The sequence below is a fragment of the Stenella coeruleoalba genome (assembly GCF_951394435.1).
Source record: "Stenella coeruleoalba genome assembly, chromosome: 1".
Classification (NCBI taxonomy): domain Eukaryota; kingdom Metazoa; phylum Chordata; class Mammalia; order Artiodactyla; family Delphinidae; genus Stenella; species Stenella coeruleoalba.
This window is the reverse complement of record NC_137169.1, coordinates 162,489,299-162,513,376: the sequence shown is the minus strand read 5'-3', so window position 1 is coordinate 162,513,376 and position 24,078 is coordinate 162,489,299. Positions and strand designations below refer to the sequence as shown.

Sequence of the window (24,078 nt, the reverse complement as noted above, 5' to 3'; positions counted from 1 at the left end):
CTAGCAAGGAGAAAGCACTTCAAATTGGGACATACTTAAGGGAAACCTCAAATCCAAGATGGCCCAAGAACCAACCAACTTATAATCACCCAAAGATGACTGAGTTAAAAGACGCCGGTCTTAGAAGAATCACATCCCGGGATACAGTAGGAACCTGCAGGTATGATTCCCGAACCACCGCTGGTAATCACTGAGGGGCCATGGGGAAAACAGGCAACGTCCTGCTTTTGGGCAGCTAGCATTCCCTCAGTACCCACTCTGCTCCAGGCACCAGGGGGTTCAAGGAGTTCAGTCTAGTGAAGGAAACAGAGTCAAGGCAAAAGAAACAATATGCACAGAACTGTTAAGAAGAAGAACTGCTTAACTTCACATCTGTCTCTGGCAGAGCTCTGGAGCAGATCATGAATTGGACCTTCACAACGCAGCCTGCTTCCCTAAGAAGCCATGGCACACTTCTCTTGCTACCTTTTCTAGCAGGGTTACTAAATTATAGACCAAACAAATAACAGATACCAGGGTCCTTGACTTCTACAAAGTACATGGACAAAGTCTCCTGCCAGACCTTTGGGATGACAAAGAAAGAGGGGGTGAGATGACAAAGCATTTTGATATTTGTAATTGTTATAAATGACCAATAATAAAAGTGTTATTTAATGGACCTAGGACAGGCTGAACATGCACCAAACTGAACTCACTGCTCCCTCTGACTTGTTGCCCAGTCTCAGTAAATGACAATGACATCACCATGTAGCCAGGTTCCCACATATAAATCCTGAAGTAGTCATCTGCAGCTTCTCTCCCTCCCTCACCCACAGAACCAATCCAATTTTGTCTATGGAAATATCTCCCAAATCTAATCTTCCCTTTTCCAGTCTTGCTGCCGCTTGCTTGGTTCCCTTTTATTTTATGCGCTTTCTAACTGGTTTCTAGACAGTAGACTTAATCTGCTCTCCAATACATCCCACATCAATCCCTGAAAGGCAAATCTGAGCAGGACATTTTCTTCCTTAAAGATGTCCATTGGCTAAGAGGATAAAACCCAAATTCCTTAGCCTGGTCTTTCCTAACTCCTAGCCATAATATCTCTGCCCCCACCTCCTAACACATTCTATTTAAGCTACACTGAACTTCACTGTCCTCAAACATGCCATGCCTTGTCACGACTCCACGTCTTTGCATCCTTTGAGCGCCAGCGCAATGTCACCTCTTCTGTGAATCCTCCCTGGTGACTTCCAGGCACAGTCAGCCCTCTTTCCTCTCTGCTCCCACAAGGCTCTTGTTAAACTCTTACTGCAGCACTCACTAGTGTTATTTACAAGACTGGTCCTCCTCCTGCTGAATAGACCGTGTGCCTTTTGGAGACTAGGACCATGTCTTGTTCACCTTTTGATTCCTAATCCTGGGTCTAATACATGGCATTATGGACGTACTCAATATTTGCTTGTTGACTAAACCCAGAGAACACCTCCAGCGACAAACCAAGGCATGCAATCTTTGGCTTTGCCTAGAATTTTACCAATAAGCTGGCTGAAGACATAGTAGACAGCAAGCTCATCAGACTTGCAAGTGACCCCAAAATTGGAGTGTGCCGGGTAACAGATTTTTTACAGATCACAGTAGGTGAAAATACGGGCCAAAGTGACCCCCTAAAAAAGCCACATGTTGGGGCTCAAAAAATCATCTATAACAGCCTGTGATGAGAGAGACCTTTCTCAAGTCAGATCCATACCACACGATGAGCGAGAGCAAAGGCTCTGAAGCCAGGCTGCCTGGGTGAGTCTCAGTTCTTCCATTAACTAACCATGAGATCCTGGAAGTTTCCTAACTTATACCTCCAGTTGCCTTCATTGTAATACAGGGATAATAATAGTACCTGCTGTATAGGGTTGTTGTTTAGTAAAAATAACAATAATGTACTTGCACTTAGAATTGTACTTAATTCAACAAACTCTACTACTGTTTGTTGGTGATATTGTTGTTTCTGTTGTTAAAAGCTACTTCTAAGAGAAGAGAAGCTATAGAGCACTGTTAAAAGCAAGGGCCCTGCGATTAGACTATCCTAAATTCAAGCCAGCTCTAAGCTTAGTAGCTGCCTGACCTTAGGCAGTTATTTCGCTTTCTTTCTTCCTTTTTTTTTTTTTTTAATAATTTCCCTGACCAGGGATGGAACTCGGGCCCCCTGCAGTGGAAGCACAGAGTCCTAACCACTGGACCACCGGGAACTCCCTTCACTTTCTAATCTCCATTGTTTCATCCATTAAATGGGGCTAATGATAGTATCTGTCAGAGATACTCGCTTTAGCATTACGGTTGATCCTTGATCAACATGGGTTTAAACTACACAGGTCTACTTACATGCGGATTTTTTCCAATAAATACGTACTACAGTACTACAGCATCCCCAGTTGGTTGATTCCACGGATGCAGAACTGCAGATGTAGAGGGCCGACTGCAAAGTTATACGTGGATTTTTGACTGCATGGGGGTCAGCACCCCTAACCCTCACATTGTTCAAGGGTCAAGTGCATTTCAAATGGGGGAAAAAAAATGAGATAAACTAAATGCCCATTAATAGATACTGGTCAAATAAATATGGTATACCCATAATGGTGCATTAAACAATGGGCTATTATAGAACAGAAGGAAGTAGATCCAGACAAATGAGATCAAAACTTCTCCAAAAAAGATATCCTTCCATGAAAAAGGCACGCTGCAGATTGATACATGTAGTCTGGTCCCATTTTTGTAAAATGTTTTGAAAGAGAAAAAGCAGACGTACGTGTGTGTGCACGCACGCATGCGCGCACGTGTATTTACCCAAACTTTTGTAACTATAGACAGCCTTTGCTTTACTTAGTGACATGAAACCATACAAATGACCACACAAAGCAATCTTAATCATCAATGGGGAAAATTAAGATTGTTCCATGACCTTTAGAAATTTTTGTCAAAACATTAAAAACTCTTTTACTGTCAGCTATAAATGAATAGAGAAATGAAAAAAAAAATTTAGTATAAAACTAATATTTATTTAGCACACTGTAACTAAAAAATATCAGACATTGAGAATGAGTGTTTTGTTGCTTTGTAAAGACTCATCCAGAGCCCTCTGAACAGGGCTTGCCTTTTTGTTATTTAACACACAATACCGAGCAAGCATCGCCTTTGCAAACTGCCACGCTCCTTTCTAAATTTGGATCAGTTTCCAACATTTTATCCTTTGTGCTTTCAATGTTGCAAAATATCTCCAAGAGTGCCTTCAACGTGAAGTTTTTTTCCCCAGTGTCACTCCCTCTAGAACTTCTTCATCCTTTGCATCACAACCACTGTGTCAACGAGTTTGCCTTCACCAAGTTCCTCTGGCTGCATACGCAGAGTCTCAAACAGCGGCAATGTCAACATTCCTACAATCAGCTATTTATTCTATAATTTCACTTATGTTCAGTTATGGAATTTCACTTTTCATTTCTTTGCTGAAATTTCATCAACGGTGGGCAATTTCCTCTTTTGATTATCCATTTTTGTAAAATGTCACACGAGTTTATCGCTAGGGGACAAGGAGGCAACACAACTGCACACTGTCCTGTGTATGTGTGAACTCAACAACAGATGGGCGGTGACCACGACCAACAGACTCTGAAAGAAGGGCTGTGACTGGTCACTGATCATAACAAACATCTGTTAGGTACTTAGTGATTTGTGGACTGAAGAGCTAGTAGCAAAGTTTGTACTCTATGCAATCACTCAGAGTTCATATACCATGGCAACTGGAATTGGAACCATGCTGTTGGGAGACCGGTGTTATTTAACTAAACTGTGATAAATGAAATTCATGTATATTGTAACTGTGAAAAGCAAGGACTGCCCTTACAAAGAACATAATAGGGAAGTATATATGCTAAGGTGTAGCAGTGGTTACCCTTCAGGAAGAGCTACATTATTTAAATTATTTCAATGACTAAGTTCTACACCGTGGCAATGGTTCTCAACCTGAGATGATTTTCCCCCACAGGAGACATCCAAAAATGTCTGGAGACATTTTTGATTGTCGCAACTTGGCAGGGCACAGAGAGGGCTGCATCTGGGATCTGGTGGGTAGAGGCCAAGGATGCTAATTCCTAAGAAGCATAGGACAATCCCCACAACAAAGAATTATCTGATCCAAAAGGTCAATAGTGCCAAAGCTGACAAGCCCTGTGTTAAACCAAATAGTTTTTATTAAGTTCTTTTTAATAGCACCTTTCTCATAAAGTGGTGGCAAAGATTAAACAGGATGATGGCAAGCAGAAGGTACACAGTAGATGCTATTAATATCAGAGGCTCTGTCTAAACGACTTTGAGCTGCATGAGTACCTTAATATCACCTTAGATTTGCGGTATTTTTTTACGAACATTAACTCATCTGATCCAACACCATGATGTGGCTGCCAAAGAGTCAGCATCACCTTCAGTTCACTAGCAGATCAAGTACCTAGATCAAGACAGGAGTCCAGATCCAACCACACTCTGTACCTCTCAGACCACATCTAGAATCCAGTGTCACCTGCTAAGCAAAAAAAAAGTATTAAACTTCCAAAGAATGATGAGCAGTGCATAAAAGGTCTGAGAAGCAAGTCACAGGAGAAACGGGTCAATAAACTGGGACAATTATCCTGAAGAAGAGAAACCCCGAAGGAGCAGCTGAGGAACTGAATGTGATTAACAGTCCCAAAATTCTATAGGGCTGTCACAAAGAAGGCTAAATTATTAGACTTGCCCTATGTGGCTCCCCAAGGCAGAAATTAAAAGGAGCTATCCCCCAATAGCGGGGGCCTGTAAGGTAGTAAGCTCCCTATCCCTGGAAACACTCAAGCAGAGGCTCTCAGGTGGGCTCTCAGGGGATTCCTACATTGAGTGAAAGAATAATCTAGATGAGCAATAAGGCACTTTCTAATACTCACGATCTTGGGTGCAGAATACAGAGTGTAATTTCAGGAACAAGAAATTAACAGCCTCCTTTGACCCAGCAATCCCACTCCTAGGTATTGACCCAAGAGAAATGAAAACATTATGTCTACAAAACGACCTGTGCAAGAACATTCATAGGAGCTTTATTCATCACAGCCAAAAATTGGAAATGCTCCGAAGAAGAATGGATAAGCAAACTGTATCATAACCATACGACGGAAAACTACTCCATATAGAAAGGAACGGGCTACCAATGCAGGTAACCAGGTGGATGAACTTTACATAAAAGAGTTCATTGTGATTATTCTATTTATAGGACATTCCAGAACAGGCAAAACTAATCTCTAGTGAAACAAGCACCAGAATTGTGATTGCCTGGGAAGGAGCATGAGGGAACTTACCAGGGTAATAAAATTTTTTGTTCTCTACCTTGACACAGGTTCAGGTTGCACAGATGGAAGCATTTATCAGAACTCGTCAAATGATACACTTAAAATCTGAGCATTTCACTGCTATATAAATTTTACCACCAAAAAAAAATTACTTAAACGCATGAACAAACATTGAACTCTAATTAATGCCTACGTATGCTATGTTTAAGGGCAAACGGTACTGATGTCTGCCACTTACTATAAAATGCATTCCCAAAATAAGATAGGCTGATAAATGGATAGGGAGATGGAAACATGGAGAAAGACATGAGAAAGCGAGTAAAATGTTAATGGTAGAATCTAGGTCGTTGTGTATATGGGTGTTCACTGCACAGTTCTTTCAAATTCACTGTCTTTTAAAGTATTTCATAATAAAGGTGGGGGGGGGGGCGGTAGAGGAAGTAACAGCCAATAGGGAGCACTAGGGAAAGAAGAGGTGGCGGGAGGTCATGGGAGGACAGCAGCAAGGGGGAGAAGAGGGCCTTCAGACAGCACAGGGGCCTCTCAAGGGCAGAACTGCAAAAGGCGCAGCTGACCTGGGGACAGGCAATCTTAGCCAAGATGGAGGATATGTGAGGTTAGTGCTCAGACCTTTGCTGTCGTAAGTTCTTGTTCCCATGGGACAAGCTCCATCACTATCGGACTCTAGCCCTGCCCCTCTCTGGCCTTGGTATTCACCCCTGGACAGTGAAGGGACCAGCTCTGACAGTCAACTATTCACCACATCTTTGCAAACCATGTTTCTAGACAGGAACCAAAGGATGCAGAGATGCAATTAGAGCTGCAGCAAGCTCCAGCCACTTTCCTACAGGCAAGTTTCCCACAACAAGAAGATTGCTATCGTATCAGTATGTACTCAAAAGAAGGGACTGGGTACAAATAGCTCTGTCTGAACGAGAATACTCCACTTTGTGGATTATCCACCGCAAACACTGAACCAATGAGCAGAAGCACCCTGCCCCCCAAGACCCAGCAGGTTTCTGGGACACAGAACATTACGGAAACCCAAGAGAATTAAGGAGATGTATTTGCTGGAGAAAAACAAAAGAAGTCACTGATATTTTGAAAAGTCCAATTTCAATAATTTGAAGATTATCTACTTGACTATCCCTGCTCCCCTGCCCACAATAGCATAGACCATGTAAACCTGACTGCATACAAGACTGTCAGATTTTCTGTGGTATGATTTGCCTACTCTGGCTCTCCACCCGGAGGACGCATGTCCTGGAGTTGGCCAAGTGAAAGAAGGAGATGCCGGAAAGCTGAGTGGCCTAGTTCTAGTCCCAGCTCTACAGTTAGTTACCTTGCTGAGAACCTGCACTCTGTCCCCTCCTCTGTGGAATCTTAGATAAGCCTAGCCTACCTGAGGGCAAAGGTTTCTTCTGACGCTAAATTCTTTGATATGATTCTCTCTTTCTAGGTAGGTAATATAACCTGAAAATGTGTTCAATTTTCACATATTCCATAGCCCTTTAAAGTCACAATCCGGTTGCGGCCGACAAGATCCTCACTCAGGCACGTGGAAACTAGGGTGCAGAGAGTTTAGGACGTTTGCCAAGGTTCCACACTGGCTGCTGATGGAGTGAGGGGTACAACCCAGGGCCCTGAGAAGGCCACATACATTCCCTGGAAAAGTATAGGAGACCCCAGGAACCCCTCTTAGATTTCAGTACCTACAACCAGTCCCTTCTTTCTCTGCCTTATCCATTCTGGTTTCCCTGGAAACCAGAGAATCTAGTACTTTTGGCCTCAGACCTTAAAGGGAAGAAGGATATGTTATGTGCTTCTCAAACCAAAGACAGTTACCTCACAAACCAAAAAACAACTTCCAGCACGACTTCCTTCCTACCATTCTCCTTGTGGGGAGGGGGTGGGGGGCAGGCTGCTTGGAGGTCAAGACTCTTATAGGAGCCTGGAGTGCCTGAGGGTGGGGGAAATCCCACTCCTCCCCTGGAATAACTGTGGCCAATCACCTAGGGGAAATCTGGAATCCTCATCATGCAGGACAACAGGACACCCTGTCTAGGTCCAAATGCGTCCCAGATGCAAGGAGGGCCATGACAGGAAATGGAGACCCAACAAGACTAGGACCTGTGATAAAGAGGAACACCAGGCGTGCTGTGCCACCCCTCCCCCAATCCATGCCTACTACGCACCAGGCTAGAATCAGGTGAAGACAGAAGGACAGGTGAAGGGAGAACAAGAAGGAGAGATGACAGGAATGGGGCTCAGACACTGCCCTGCCTTCTAGCCTTGAGGGGGCAGCAGGTCAACAGCTTAGTGCCTCACTGCCAGGACCTGGAAAGAACACATCTGAAGGTTCTTCTAAACAAGGAAAGCTCCACCCTGGAGTAAGAAAGAATTTCCACAGTGACCAATTTGCCTAGAAGTGGCGGGAATGCATTCCCAGCAGTGGTGCTGCATCCCAGCTGATGTGAGAGGGAGGAGCCACCCCTTCTCCTCTCCTACTGCCCAGCCCCCCTCCACCCTTACCCAAGACCCACCAGAGGTTCCTGGCAAGGGCTCCCTCCCTGGGGGCCGCCAGTCCTCAGGGCTCAGAGCTACTGGTCCCTCTGGGGATGCCAGAGCCTGGGAGTCTGCAAACACAACCCCAGTTGGCGGCAGCAGCTAATACTCCTGCTTCCCAAACCAAAGCCCGGCCCACCCAGACTTCCTGTTCAGGGGGCACTGAGGGCAGCATCTGCCCTTTCTCTACTCCCACAGGCAACAACCAGAGGGCCTGGGTTTGCTCCTCCCCCCATCTGAGCAACGCCAGGCCGCTGCTGTGGCTATGGCTGAGGTAAGACAGGGAGATGGCCAGAGAAGCTGGGAGATGAGGGACAGCTCACCGTAGTTCCTGAGGACAGACTACCTCCCTTCCCTTTGGGGAGGTCAAAAGAGGAAACAGAACATAAAAAGATAAATACATACACACTTACAAACAGGAAATCCTGGGCCTGCTTTCATGACACTGAGCTCTACCTACATTGGAAGTGCATAATCTCCAGGAAGAGGTACTGATTCCCACTAACATTCCCTTTTTCCCTCAGTGGTTAATTTCCTTGTAAGCAACCATGACCTCCGTGCAAAGCTGCACCAGGAGGCCGCAGAGGCCCACAGTGGGCTTGGGAACTCCCCGGGCCTGGCTTTGTTCCAAGTGAAGAAGCCAGTGAGGCCTTCCTCGGGAGCCGGCCATCAGGGGGACCACCGACAAGTCACCAACGGTCTGAAAAGAATTCTAGCCGAGACTCTTGAATTTTAAAACTCCACAAACTTTATTTAGTAAATCCACTTCCCAATTCTGAATTCTTCCTTAAATTTAAACTAAAATGCCTTCACCTCAGTTCCCCCGGGTGATGAAAAGCCAAGTGCCTTTCCACCCTGGTCTGCCCTCCAGATGCCCTTGGATGGTGGGGAGGGAAGGAAATATCCAGCCCACCTGTTTCTCCCACACTGCCACCTCAAGGTTCAAAGTCCTGCCCCATCAGACAAGGAGGACGCACAGAGCTAAGGGAGCTAACTCCTGCGCCCTTACACTTCCAATCCTAGCAAGCAGCTGCCTCCGGATCAGCAGGCCCTCCCTTCTCCGATGGTGAGGAGCTCTCAGCAGCCTGGGCCTCAAGCAGGGGTGTCTGCTCACTGCTTGTCGTCGCCCCCCTCCCCGCCTCCCCCCCCCCAAACTGCACACTGCCACTTCCCAGGCATGACAGATGTAACTGCTATTCAGTATGTTCAAGCCAGGACAAAAGCCTTCTCCAGAAGCACAAAGCCAGCAGGAATGCAGACAGGCCAACTTCAATGGAAGCCACCTGCCAGGGGCCCTTCTCTGCCACACCCCCAGCATGCACACACACAGTTTTTTAAGCCTCTCAAACCTGTGTTAACATATAGTCAGGTGAATTTTTCTCTGAATCACTGGACAGTTTTCCCAGAGCAGGGAGACCGTACTGCCATTTCTCAAATAGTATTCTGTAGGATGTTAATAAGTGATAGGTAAAAAGGGGGCCCTAAATGTGTCAGAAGCACCAGGTTATACGCAGTCAAATAGATTCTTTTACTAGAGAACTTCTCAGAGCCTTTAGTGTGCACTGCAGAATGTTTCCCAGATTCATCTGATCACAGAGTGTCTCAGGGCTGGTGATGCACCAACACATTCCAAGCCTGTCTGGTGTTTGGAGAAATGGGTGGCTCTTTCTTCCATGCTCACCCAGTCCCCAGTATGCAGCTCTTCTACCGTTTGGAATATATAAGAAATATTTTGCTTACATGTTCCCCCCTCAATAAGCTTCCAGTGAACAGATGAATGAACAGATTCACGAGCGCGCATGCGCTGTGGTATCTTCACAATTCAGTTCAACCGGTGACAAAGCTTCCGCAAGGACCATTAGAACTTCATCCAAAAGATTGAACCTCTGCACACACTCAAGCCAACATTGGCTGTGAATCATATGTGCTTATGTCACCAAGGACAAGGGTTCAACGCCAGATAAGCCAGCTGGTTTTATTCCCTTACCAAGTCTCCCCCTACACTCCTCCAACTGTTTTGCATTTGTCCATAATGGTAACTGGGTGACTGCATTCAACGTACACACCTGTGGTCAGGGAGAGGCCACCACCGTAAGTCTCACACATGGTCTGGGTGAGCTCAGCCACTAACACCACCAATTCCCAAAGAGAAACCTTAAAAGAATAGCAGGCTAACCAAGCTCGACTAGCAAGGGTTCTCATCCAAACTTCCCCTCATCATGAGAGTGACAAGACACTCAGACATGACATTAACTGTCAACATCTCCCAGAAAGTACAGTATTTTTATATTCAAACTATATATCTCAGACCATCTCTTGGACCTGGAAGTAGTGCCCCCCGAAAAAAAATGGTTTGTCCGACAGATCCTTCCTTTGCGTTGGAAAAATAGAGGCTGTGTACGCTGGGGTGAACTTATCGAAAAGCCCCTTCAGGAGCCTCTCTGGTTTCTTGGTGTGGGCTTTCTGTTTCATTCACAATAAAGCAGACTCTGAAAGGGCATCACCCACTGACCTCTGCAGCTGAGCATAGAGGCAGGTGCCCCCTGATGACAAGTTGAAGGCACTCTCCAGCCCGCCACCCCTCACACAGGAAGCCTCTTAAAACCTCTGCCCTTGTTCTGAAGCCACGGACTGCTCCTGGCATGCATATTTCTTAGAACACCTTCAGTGGAGATGCAGATCGTGGTTAGTATCTGGGCAGCACCAAGAGGTTGGGGAACTCCTCAGGCTCTGGTTCTGACCCAAGAAGGGAGGAAGCCCTACGTCAGCTCTTCCCTCCCAACCCTAGTAGCATCAGAAGGAAACAAGGTGAGATCCCACGAGGTAATACTGAACAGTCTCCGTCTATCACCGAATACAAAAGTGCATGTTTCATCACCTTAGGAAAAAGTCCAGAGTTTATTCCTACCCTACCTTTCCAAATTTCTCTTTTTGCCCACCTAGCAAAATTAGTTCAATCTATAGAAACTGGGAGTGAAAGGGAACACTGAGAGCTCTTTCTAGTGAAGCATCCCCCCATCTCCCCAAGCAATCCCAGACCCCACCTCCAAGAGCAGAAACAGAAAAGCCCCTTTCCCGCTCCTGCCACCACCACCCCCATGCCCCCCCCGATCCCCCCACCCACGCCCCGGCCTCTTCCCCCTGGACTCCTCAGGCTACAAAGAATTCTTTGGCTCCATTATTCCACTTACCTTCTCTAACTGGGAGGGCTTGTGTTTGGATGTAGTGGCTTCTGAAGCTGACACTTTAATTCTTGATTTTAAAAACTTTATTGTTTAAATACCAGTTTTGCCTCTGAGGCAGCCAAGGCTCTGCTCTGCTCGTTAATTATCAGCTGCTAAACAGTACTTTTTTCATCCAAGCTGATAAGGCCCAAGGCCACTGGGGGTAAAAATGCTGGTGCTGGAAAAGAGGCTTCAGCTCCTCTGTGGCAGTCTCGTCAGAATCCAGAAGAAGACAAACAGGCAAGAAGCTAACCCACTTCTGTGGGTATGGTGCAGCTAAGCTAAGAGCCTGGCACTGTGCTTGCACTCGCGGACACCAAACGAACGAGACACACTCTTGTCCTCAAGGGGCTCAGAATCCAGCAGGCCGAGATATGGGAGTGACCATAATTTAAATTCAGAGCAGTCACAGAGCTCGCGTGAGCTACCACCAGTATAGGGCAGAAAGGTATTCTGCCTGGAATTGGGGGTGGGGGGACAGGTAAAATCTAAGCCTCAAAGGAGAAACACAATTCCACCAGGAATAAAAGGATGAAGAAGTGAATGGTGCAAAAGAAGATCTGGAAGCAGAAGAACGCACTGCAGAGTGGGATGGAGCCCTCTCCTCTCCTGGAAGGAGAGAGAGAAAAAGAGAGAGAAAGAGAGACGTGCGCATACATGCGTGTGTGTGCGTGTGCGTGTGTGTGTGCGTGTTGGGGTGGGGGAAGAAAGAAAGGTCAAAGCCAGCTTGCCTGAACACCATGTTTAGGAGTTCGAGGGACACACTGGAGGCAAGGGGAGGCCACTGAAGGTCTCTAAATAGAAGTAATGTTTGTGGTCACATCTGCCTGGGTACAGATGGCTGAGTCTCTCAATGCCTCTGAAGAAAACCAGATCAGTGGCCTCAAAAAGCAAGCATTAACCATGCAGAGAAACAGCGACTCCTTCCTATGAAGCAGGATGTAAAGAGGGGGAAGGTACGCACGGCCTGTACCAGCTGGATGACCCTTAGGACTCTCCACTGTCAGGGTCCACTGAGATGTGGACCTTTCCTCAATCTCTCAGCAAGGCCTGATGATCAGAAGAATCCTGGGAATGATGTCACATCTCTGCATCTCTCTAGGGCCCCTGGCAGGTCAAGTAGTCTGAAACCCTGCCATGATGCTGGGGCAGCAGAGGAGCACACACAGCCCTGCGCAATTATCTGCAGAAGGCCGAGTGAGGAAGATGTGACTGATGCGTTCTGTGAGGCTCCAGAAAACACCACTAGCACCAAGGATGATACAACTTCAGGGAACTAAATTTTGACTTGATGATCATAAAACTTTTTTTTTTGCATTTTATATATTTTTAATACACCAGGTTCTTATTAGTTATCTATTTTATACACATCAGTGTATACATGTCAATCCCAATCTCCCAATTCATCCCACCACCACCACCCCCCACGCTTTCCCCCCTTGGTGTCTATACGTTTGTTCTCTACATCTGTGTCTCTATTTCTGCCCTGCAAACCGGTTCATCTGTACCATTTTTCTAGATTACACATATATGCGTTAATATACGGTATTTGTTTTTCTCTTTCTGACTTACTTCACTCTGTATGACAGTCTCTAGGTCCAACCATGTCTCTACAAATGACCCAATTTCGTTCCTTTTCATGGCTAATATTCCACTGTATATATGTATCACATCTTCTTTATCCATTCATCTGTCAGTGGGCATTTAGGTTGCTTCCATGACCTGGTATTGTAAATAGTGCTGCAATGAACATTGATTGGGGTGCATGTATCTTTTTGAATGATGGATTTCTCAGGGTATATGCCCAGTAGTGGGATTGCTGGGTCATATGATAATTCTACTTTTAGTTTTTTAAGGAACCTCCAAACATAAAACTTTAAAACCAGAAAAAAAAATATTTTAAGAGTAAGGTTTTCTTGAAAAGGGATAAGCTCCCCTAACACTGGAGGAATTTAAGAATAGATTCAAAAGGTTGCCAAACACAGATAATTATCACAGACAAAAACACACATTCCTGAACACCACCTCTGTAGTCTTGTACAATAAGATACAAAGAGTGGAGTTCAGGAATCTGTATTTTCAAATGTTACCCACAGGTGATTCTGACAGTCGACTTGGCTGGGAGCAACTGGGCTAGATGACCATCTGCTGGAATGCAGCCCTAAACAAGACAAACAAAATACTATTTAAAGTCCCTTTCTAAATGATCACCTTCTTTTTACCCTCTCGACTGGGCCCCAAAACCTCTCCTCATGCTCTTACACAAATCCCCTTCCAGCTCCGCTAAATCTTTACCAGGGTGTAGAATGATGACCTCAGAGCCTGGTACTGTCTGAGAGAACATTCTGCAATGATAGAATGTTCTCTTATCTGCGCTGCCCAACACGATAGTCACTAGCTCTATGTGACCCTTGAGCACTTGCAATGTAGCTAGTGCTACGGAGGAACTAATTTTTAACTTTATTTAATTATTTAAATTTAAATACTCACATGTGGCTAGTGGCTACTGGACCAGCCAGTGCGGCTAGCTACGAAAGAGGGTTTATGTATTCACTCTGAGATTTACACAAGCAAGAAACTTGTGACTCTGCTCCTTCCACTACCACCTCTTGGAGCTCATCCCCAGCCTGAAGAGACCGGCCTGATGACAGGGAGATTAAATTCAAAGAAAACAGCAGGAAAGGAGGAGCTCTGTGACAGCTGTACCAGAGACAACAGGTACAGAGAACAAAGAGCCTGAACAAAAATCTTCACCCCTCAGGGCTTTGCCCTTCTCTGCCCAAGAAAGCAATTAACACCAACAGTGCCAGCAGCCGTCACCCCATCCCGGACAGTGGGGCCTGTTGCCTGGTGCAACCACCCAGTTTCCCCAGAGCAAGCAGACCTCATTCTCAAGGATGACCTAAAACATCCCTTAGCTGACTAAAGGTGGAGTCTCAAAGCTGGTTTGTAATGGAACATTTTGGCTGTTCTGGGGTACAGAAATCCAAGGGAGAAGAAATAAATCTCGCCAAAAAAAAAAAAAAAAAGTTCCACTACTTTTCCAGACCTCGAAAGTTTTCATCAGGAAAATATATCATCTGCACACTAAAAAACACAACTGGATTCCTGCCCAGGTACAGCACAAAGGCCAAATTCAAACCTGACCAAGGACTCCAGCTTCACATGTGTGGTCCTTCAGCCTTGATTCCTGCTCCCATGTTTCGGGACCCTTTTGCCAGCATCTGCCTGGACACACACTCACAGTGGACAAGATGCTTTCTCAAGGCTCCCTCAGACCAAGTTACTGACTGCCTCCGCTCGGGAGAGGTGCTCAGCCTGCTGCAGAGACACAGGCCCTCAGAGAAGAGGGACGGTGGCAGGGATGGCGGGTGAGGAAGGATGGGAGAAAGACTACAAACTAAAAAATCCCTGCGGGGGAGGGGGAGAACAGCCATCCTTCAAAGACCAGATCTTTTTTCTGAAGTTTACTGGAAGACTTATTTTCCCCCCTTCTTGCTCTATAAAAAGAAAGAGAGAGAAAAAAATGTTGCAACTTCCTTTGTCACAGCACATGCTCAGGAAAAAACAGACCTGACCCATTGCTTCACTTTCCCATCTTCACTAACGGTCAGCTCCATCCCGAACCCTGACTTCCGCTCACCCAGCTCCTGAGAGACTGGAGGCAAAGATGGCCAGAGCTGGGGCTCAGAGAGCACCCTGAGTGTACCTGCCCACTGGTCTACCTGGGAGGCTCAACACAGGAAGGATGCAACTCCTCAGAGCAAAAGAGAAACCCTGGGAGGGCCCAGAGAGGACAAGAGCCTCAGCCACAGCTGCAGCCTGGCCAGCCCTTTCTCATCACCCCCTTCCTCGCCGGCTCCAGGCGATAGCCAGTCAACGTAATCCCAAGCATTTCCCATTACCAGAAACATCCCTAGGGAGACCTTGGGTCTTCCCCCCTCAGCAAACAGAAGATGGGAGCCCCAGTGGAGTCCCTCAAACTACTCCTCCCACTGGCCAAACTTCTGTCTGCACTGGCCCCGGGCCCTGTCACAGGTGTGAGTCCATACCAGGCAAAAGTGACCGCACCCCTGACCCCTCCGGCCTCAAGGAGCTCACCCTGAGTCTCTGTATCCTTTGTGGCCCTGATTCCACCACTTTCCCACCACCTGCTCCCTGAACCTCTTTATGTATAAAACTTGGAATCAGACCACCTGGACTACCTCTGTCAGAGGTACTGCCTCTGTCAGAGAGGGTCAAGAGGGAAGACATGTGAAGGCACACAGTCCAGATTTGGGGGGTCAGTCTAGATTTACTCCTTTTATATATATCCTGGGGGAGCAAGGGAGAAGACCTTGCTCCCCCAGGCAGCAGCCTGACTGCAGCAAGCTCCAGGGCACACCGGGCCCTCCACCAGGCCACCTGCATTCCTACTGAGCAAAGGTGCTCACTCCTCCTCTAAATTTTAAGTTCCCAAAGGCAGCACTTCCATCTTATCATTGCAGCAATTTGCACAAAATAAGCATTCCATACATATTTGATGATAAAATAAAGAGGTGAATCAACTAAGTACTGAATTATAGCAGAGTCAGGGAAGAACTATTAAGAGAGGCAGTTCTGCAAGCTCTAGGGAGCCAGGTTTTAGGGCTAGGCACGCCCATCATTAATAGCCTCAGGGCTCTGCACTTTTATTCCTTCTGCTTGCCCCCACCCCAATCACTTCCAGGGCTCACTCAAATGTCGCCTTCACAATGAAGCCTTCCCTGAGCCCCTATTTGAAATTTCAACACCACACACGAGTTCCTTGCCTTCCAGGGTCTCCTCCCCTCCTTTACTTTCTCCTTTGTACCTGTCACCATCGGACATTTATCTGATTATATTCTGTCTGTCTCCCCCTGCTAGAATGCAAGCTCCATCCATGCAGGCAGGATCTTTTTTTTTTTTTTGGTCTTCTTGGTACACTGATGTATCCCCAGAGCCTGAAATAACACTTAGTAAGTGCTCAATAAATAATTGCTAACGAGTGAATGATTTTTTTTGGTCTGCTTGGTACACTGATGTATCCCCAGAGCCTGAAATAACACTTAGTAAGTGCTCAATAAATAATTGCTAACGAGTGAATGATTCTAAACATGTTTCCTCTTCTGTAAAACGGGGACTTTTACTTTGCAGTATTATTTTAAGGATTAACAAGGGTGTACGTGAAACACCTAGTACAATGCCTGATACATATAATATCTGCTCAATAAAGACTTGTTACCAATCTGGGAAACTTTCACAGTGTTGCTAAGCTTTCAACAGTGATCTGAAGGAGACAGAAGACAGAAGATTGTTGTAGGTATCAAAGTCATTCTGCTGTTCTGATCTATCCTTAGGGAGGCGGCAAAAGTCATTCTTGGCATTTCTAATTAATTTTCTTGGGTAGTGGGTTGTTTTGGATCTCAGAGGGCTAGAAGGCACCCTAAGGCAAATCCCACTTAGAAAGGCAGGGGTCTAGTCTAAACTGCAAGAAAGAATCAACCCTCATTGTTCTAAATCCCTCTCATCTCATATAGCAGAGGTATTAAAGGGGTCTAAACCCAAGGGGATGACCCTGACTAGTCGACCTTCTAGGTTAATCTTGACATCTGGGCCTCCTGATGGCCAGTCAGCAGGGAAGACAGGAGGTAGGCACAGAGAAGAATCCATGTCTATAAACATCGGTTGAATGCCTGAATGAATAAAAATACTACAGCCCGGAGAAGGGTGAAAGAACACTGGCCTGCAGAAAGTGAGGACAGAGAGGATGGCACCCAATCCCGGGATCCCTGGAACCTGGGCTGACCACCTCTCTCCCAGCATCGGGTTCTTTCCCAGCATCGGGTTGTTTTCCCAGCAGTGGGGTTGCAGCAGCAGTAATGAAAAAAGCCCTTCAATACAGGAGAGCCCTTAGATTTACGAATGTAGAAAATAAGTGAGGCCCAGAAAGGTTCAAGGACTGCTGAGGACCACACAGCCAGGTAGGTCTCTCACATGCCAGTCCAGTTCTGTTTCCCCTGCATGGAATTAACTGGTCCCACGAGGTTCAAACCTTTGACCTCAGTCCCAGCAACATGAGGCTCAATACTGGTCCTCTTGCAACACACAGGAACAAGGCCAGCAGACAGATAGATCACCTTGGACTGCATCTGTGTGTCTCTGCTGTGTCTGGAGCTGACGTGAAGATGCCAAGAACTGTAGGAGAGCTGGCAAGCTCCACATCTGTCCCTCCCTCAGTTAAAGTTCTCCAAGGGGCAGAAGGGTCATCTCCACAGCACAACAGGAAAAGGAGGGGCTCTGGAACTGGGAGGAGGAGGAGAGGCATCAATGGGAAACTGTGGTCAGGGCCCTTACAAGAACGAGAACTCCGTTAGCAGAAACATAAGGTGACAGCTTGAGTCAGCAGATCCGAGTGGGTAAAGGGAAGAACGCCCAGAAGGCTGTCCTGAGAATGGCTTTTTAGCAGACAGGAGGAAGAGCAGGGAGAGACACTTAGGGGGACCCTCACTATAGCCCTGGCTCATTCTCAGAGAGCCCAGGCAAATACTGCCCCTCACCCAGGGCCACCCCCCTCCACCCTGAGGATCACTGCTAGTACCTTATACTTATGTAGGCAGCATGCACTATTACTCAGTTTTCACACCTTTGTGAGGCAGCTAGGTATAATGCACAATGCCAAAATACTCTCTGAATTTTTTTTTTAATGGCGGCATATAGTCACTACATAGAACTAAGAGGATACAAAAATAATGGAGATGTGGGTCTTCAAGGAACTTACAATCCAATATCTCCACTTCACACATGGAGAAATACATTTAAAATGTGAAAGAAAATGTAAGAGTGTCTTGGCAAGTGTGACAGGGAGGGATGGCGGAGACCTGCTTCTGGCATGAAAGGCTTCACGAAGGAAGGAGCAGCATGTGTACCGGGTAGAAGAGGCAGATACAGACGGGCTGGGGACGGGGAGCATGGGGTGGGGGTGGTAAGGGCGACATAGGACGAATGGGGTACAGGCCACGGGTGAGGGTGTGGGGCTGGAAAGCAGAGCCCCATAAGGAAACAGCATATATAAGCCACTTAAGCTGAGGCACAGCACACACTCAGAAAAAAACAGACTGGGGTCAGATCTGAGAAAGATTTGGAAATCTCCTGAACTCTGCGTCCAAAGGGAACCCATGGAAGGGTTTATGCTGGGAAGCTACATGATCAGAGCTGGGCTTTAGGTAAACTAATCCCCATGCTCTCCAAGGAACTGAGGGGGCAAGACCTCATTCCAGGCCGGGGTCCTCAGGGTCGGCCACATGTTCGAAGGCCCAGCCCACCCCCACCTCTACTCTCTAGCCCTTCCTTCTCTAATTACACCTCCAACTCAATTTTATTTTCTTTTAAAAAATCTAAAGCAAGGTAACCAAAAGAGACCATGATAGCAGGGGAGATGAGGTACAGAGGAAGGGGAACTCACAGCCCCTTCCTCCTCCCTAAGAGCACAGGTGACTGGAGTGCGGCCAGGGGGAGGGGACACAGAAGCGAGGAAGTCCCTGGGAATCCCACAAGGGCTCCAGTGGAAGGGATATGGTGCTGGGGAGCCTGGCAGTCAAAGGGAATAGCAAAACGACATTTCCGTAAGCGTGAGAGTTTGCAAAGCAGGTTACTCTACGCACTCATTTTGCCCCGTGGCCTCCAGCCTTCCTCAGATCCGGGGGCCAGTGAGGAGAGAAGCACAACGAAAGGTACAAGAAGACCTTGCTCCCCCAGGCAGCAGCCTGACTGCAGCAAGCTCCAGGGCACACTGGGCCCTCCACCAGGCCACCTGCATTCCTAGGATGCTCTAAGTTCCACACACGTGGCTCCAAGCGCCCAGGGCTCCCCCTCTTTCTCCTGCCCCACCCCCCAACTCTTTGAACTCTGCAGAAATCAGGCATGACGAACAATCTGCAGATTCTTCACTTAGAAACGCTTCCCTCACCTAAGGCTCCTGTGAAGACTGCCTTTAAAATCCTTCCTTTAAAAATCCCTTCCTCTAAGAATTACAGAAGCCAGGCAAGGAGGCCCAGGAGAGGGAGAGAAGAGGGAGGGCATGGCTACTCCAAGGACAGGGACTCCTTCTGTCAGAGTTAAAAATAAACTCTTAGCAATTTACACCCAACTCCTCCCCTCCAGAGGCCAATGGGCCTTGGCAGATAAATCTCTCCCTGCAGAGGAAATGAGGCCCCAGGGGGAAAGACAGGAGTAGGCAGTCATGGAGACGTGGTCTGGGTATGTAACTCTAGCTGAAAGCAGAGGGTCCCCCAAGTCCTACCTCTCCCATGCACTCCTTCTCCCAGATAAACCCTAATACCAGAAAACACAGAATCCTCCTATCCAACAGGATTAGTACCAACACCTGCCCAAGGATTAGAAAAATCAGAAAGAAGAGAATGTCAAAGTCAACTAAAGGAAATACTCTGCCCAGTATCTATCAGTTAAATAGGTATCTCAGCTACCCGAGCCCGTTTCCTCTCCTCGTTCTATAGTGCCCCAGGATCCCCGGGCAGTAGGGGAAGAGGCCACCTCGATGGACCTCAAAGACACAGATCACCAACAGCCCTGCCCCCCACAGTCAGGAGGTAGAAGACACCCATGCTCTCTGTGACATCCTGCAGGTGGCTGAGCTGGGAGGGCCAGAGGGGCCATGGCCTGACTCATGAAACAGGCCCTGAGAGCCAGGGCCCAGTTATTCTTGGAAGCCAAAGAGATGAGGTCACACTTTTGAATCTGGTAACCTGAAGCCCCATGCTTCGGAGGTGGAGAGTATAGCTTAGCAGCAGGGCAGGAGTCCTGGGGCAGGTAGCACCTCAGCCACAGGGCGTGTGGCTGGGTGAGAGCCTGGAACAGCCGTGCTGGACTCCTCTGCTCATCCCCACACTCCTTCTGCCAGGGAGGCTAGCTTGCGGGTGGAGTCTGGAGGAAGCCAGATCTGGATGCAAGCACACACACAGTCTAACGGTGCCAAGCCCGCTCACCTCCTCCCTGGCTAATTCAGCCTTCCCCGAGCTCCACAGAGCCTCCACATATAAATCTCGACACCTGGAGAAGCAGCAGCCACGGCTCACTCTCAGCACTCAGAAAAGCCAGTTGGCCCCAAACCACCCACCAAGCTCAGGCTGGAAGAGAAGGGGGCCGGTGGGGAGGGTGTGCAAGTGAGTGTGAGACACAGCTCAGCAGTGTGGCAGGAAGACCTGGGACAGGCGTCAGGGCCTGGCTGTGGGGGGAGACTGCAGCAGTGGCAGGTTTATTTTTAGCCGTTGAGACAGAGGGGCTGAGTGACAGTTCTGGGCCCTGGGCGGGAGGCCCGGTTACACATGTCCAGTGTGGGCTGGGAGCCTCATAACAATATGAATAATCAAAATGGCAGCAAAGTGATCAACTCAATCACCTCCTGGGAGGGCCCGGGAGGGTAAGGAGCCCCACAGGAGCATGAAGGTGGAGAAGCTGGCGGGGCCGTCAAGGGCTCTCCTCCCACGCCCCTCTACCTGTGACTAGAGAGATTTCGCCTTTGCTTCAGGTTCAAAAGAACCATCCCGGACATAAGCCAAACAGAGATGTTCGCCACATCTTCCCGGAGACAGAAAAGGCTTCACCTTCACTCCTCACCTCCCTGGAAGAGCCCTGGATGGACACTGGCCATGGAGATGCCTGGAAACGTCCCTCAAGAGTAAGATGCCCTTTCATACGATCCTTCTGGACAGCTCAGGTTCCTGGCGGAATGAACACACAGCTTGGCTGGTCTTAGAAGGGAACATCAATTACAGATAAAGTTGACCTTGGAGCCACGTCCCAACCTATACAACCTGGCAGACGGCACATTAAGGTGTTTACCGGATCAGAGAATAAAGACCCCCAAGAACTCTGCACTGCCAGAGGGGAGCACAACCCTATCCCCGCTTCCACTCAGTCTCCTCTTCCTCCAACAAAGTCTTGTGGCCTGGCACTCAGGACCTCAGTCCAAAGCTCCAGGGCTAAAAGCACTGCTTTAGCCCTGAATGGCAGGAAGAAGAGAAACGAAAACAGACCTCGCTAGGCATCTCCCACTCCTCTTGCTTCCTCATTCTCCTTACATCCCTTAGTACCCAGTCCTACGGGTAAGAAGTGGTACCTGGATGTACATCCTAACTTCCCCATAAACTCTGGGAATCAGTCCCCAGCTCTCACCTCAGAACAGCCCCAAACCCATACTATAACTCCAAGTGAATTAGAAGAAGGCACCCATCTGTATGGACCCAGTCACACACCGGGGCAAAGCCTGACAAATGGACAGTGAGTTGGATTAGAGCCCTCCTCCTCCCTCAGCCAGGTGCCCTGTGCCGGGCACAGCCTGCACAGCCAACTGCAGCAGCCATGTTTGGCTCTGTAACTTCAAACAGGAAGGAGTTTCAGATGGCGAAAAAAAATGAAGAGTTTCCATCTCTACCCTGAGCCACCAGAACACTAAGATTCTTCTGATTTCAAGGAAGGAGCGGATTCACACCCCACTGAGTTACACAGTCCATCCTCTCTGCTGAGGCACTTGCTGGAACACTCACCAAGTCTTCACACAAGGGAAGGCGCAGCTGGTCAGGGATGGCTATTAATTAAGTGGACGGGAGCTGCCCTGCAACGCAGCAGCGAGCCTATCAAAAGGGCATCCAGGCTGGCCCAGACGCTGCCGGCGGTCAGACGTGCAGCAAGTCAGCAAACTCTCCTGCCTCCTGCCTCCAGCACAGCCCTCCACTATCCACACTGCCGTGTCCCAGGAGCCACTGGCAGCCTGACCTTCTGATGTGTACACTGAGGCCTAGAAAGTTTAACTGACCTGTTCAAAGTCACACAGCTAGTTAGCAGGGCACCAAGACTAGCTCTATCTTTCTTCCTTTCTCTCTCTCTCTCTCTCTCTCTCTTTCGAATCTAGCACATAACCCATGGTATCGGGTTCATCCCTAGATATTTATATCCATACATATCTTAAAACACAAAATATCACTATTCCCCTAAGGACTAGAAAAGGTATAAAATCTGATTTTGGTTACATATCTGGTGTACATCGAGCTGCTCAGTGGCATGGTCCCATCTCAATACCAATGTCCCCGTTTCTAAGATGACTAATGTAGAAAGATCCTAGTGACCAGTTAGTGGAGATGAGTTTTGCACTGCCAGCTCCACAATCCCCATACTCTTACCTCTAGCAACCAAAACACCAAAGGAACCCAGACCAAGAGGAGGTCCCAGTGAACCAGGTCCCAAGACACGGCTCTGATGCTGATACCACGTAAGACCTTGGATATACCACTGAATCTTTCTGGACTGGCCCAGCCTCTTCCTCGGTGAGGTGGAAAGGGTCAAGAAAGATAAGCAGGGAGTGTTGTGAGCTCTAAGGAACTATGAGTTGTGGGTCTCTTTGCCACTGAGCCTTATTTCATTACCAAGAGCAGCTGCAGCCCCTTCATACACGAAGAACAGCTCTGCCCTGCCCACCCACTTCTGTCCAGGACACTGCAGCAACTGGAAAGGTGCAGCACAGGGAGGAGGGGAAAAAAGAGACCCCACAGGATCCTTGGGAAGGCCTCATGCAGAGGAGAGGGAGTAGGAAAGTATGAATCCTGTGCCACAGATGTCAAACTACCAGGGAGAGTCCTGCATCAGAGCACAGGAGGGCCACTTGGGAATCGTGAGAGGACTCAGATGCAGATACTGATGCCCTGTCTTCCCCGCCATGGCTGGCATTCTCCTTGGCACAGACTCCACACATCCCTGGGCTCTGCAGGTAGGGAGGGGGCCTCCGTCATCCCCAGGATGTGGCCAAGGGTTAAGTTTGCCTCCAGCAGTCGTGAAGCTTGGCTCCTCCAGGCTTCTCCCAGAATCCCCTGCACCTGCTTCTTAAATAAAATCGTCAACTGATGATGGCCCAACTCCTCAGATTCCAAGCAGTCAAAACATCTTAATTATGAATACCAATACCTTCATCCTCTAAAAAGGACCCCTTCATTTCCCAGGCACCCATCAATATTTGGTCCTGAGGCCTGGGGCTGCTTTTCTCCCCCTTTTGTCAGCCACTGATCCCACATCTTAGCTGGAGATTATTTTCAAGCTCTATCAAAGCCCAGAATTCATAAGTGAAAAAGAACCATGAGCCGCCCCGGCTTTGATCCTGCCTCAGTGGATGTCAAGAGCCCTGCTGCAGTAGACAGCAACCAGGGTAGGGCCCAAAGCAAAGAACAGGGTCTCTGAACCCAGAAGCTACACCTTCCCTCAAAAAACCACAAGCCCCAACCTTAGAGATTTGTAACCTTTCTTTATAACATCCTGTTAGTTTACTTCATGCTCCTCAAACACTTTAAAACCTGCTTTTAACACAAAGATCGGTTAGGCTCAATTCTGAGTCACCAGCCCCACTTGCTCCTTACCAACTGATCCACTCTCCCCTCAGCTGCCCCGAGGGCAACGCCACCATCACCTCCTGCAGATGTGCTCATTCCTCAGAGACTGTCCTCAGCTCCTTCGGTCCTCACAGATTGCCTCTTCAAAGTTCTTCTATTCCCAACCACACAATTTAACCCCTAGACCAGCAAAGTACAATAGAACTTTCTACAAGGTCAAAAATGTTCTTCTCCACTGTCCAATTCAGTAACCATTAGCCACATGTAGCTACTGAACACCTGACATGTGGCTAGCAACTGATTTTTAAATTTAGCTTAGCTTAATTTAATTAATCAATTTTAGCTAATTTTAAATAGCTATACATGGGCATTGGCTACCATACTGGACAGTACAGCCCTAGACTACATTTGTTAATTTCACCTTCTCCAAATAAGCTTCCTGACCTCCAAAATTTTAAGGCCACTTTCAATGTCTGTATCCTCCATACAACAAAGCATATGGTAGGATGCTCAGAGAATTGTTAACTACTGTAACAACAGTGGAGATAAAAGAGATTG

General features: G+C 47.7%; 1 protein-coding gene across 1 annotated transcript in view; it reads right to left on the bottom strand.

Annotated features, from left to right (window-relative positions):
• The window catches only part of MAPKAPK2 (MAPK activated protein kinase 2), a 46,143-nt gene that overhangs the window by 17,380 nt on the left and 4,685 nt on the right, over positions 1–24,078 (bottom strand). The gene's annotated exons all lie outside the window — the stretch shown is intronic.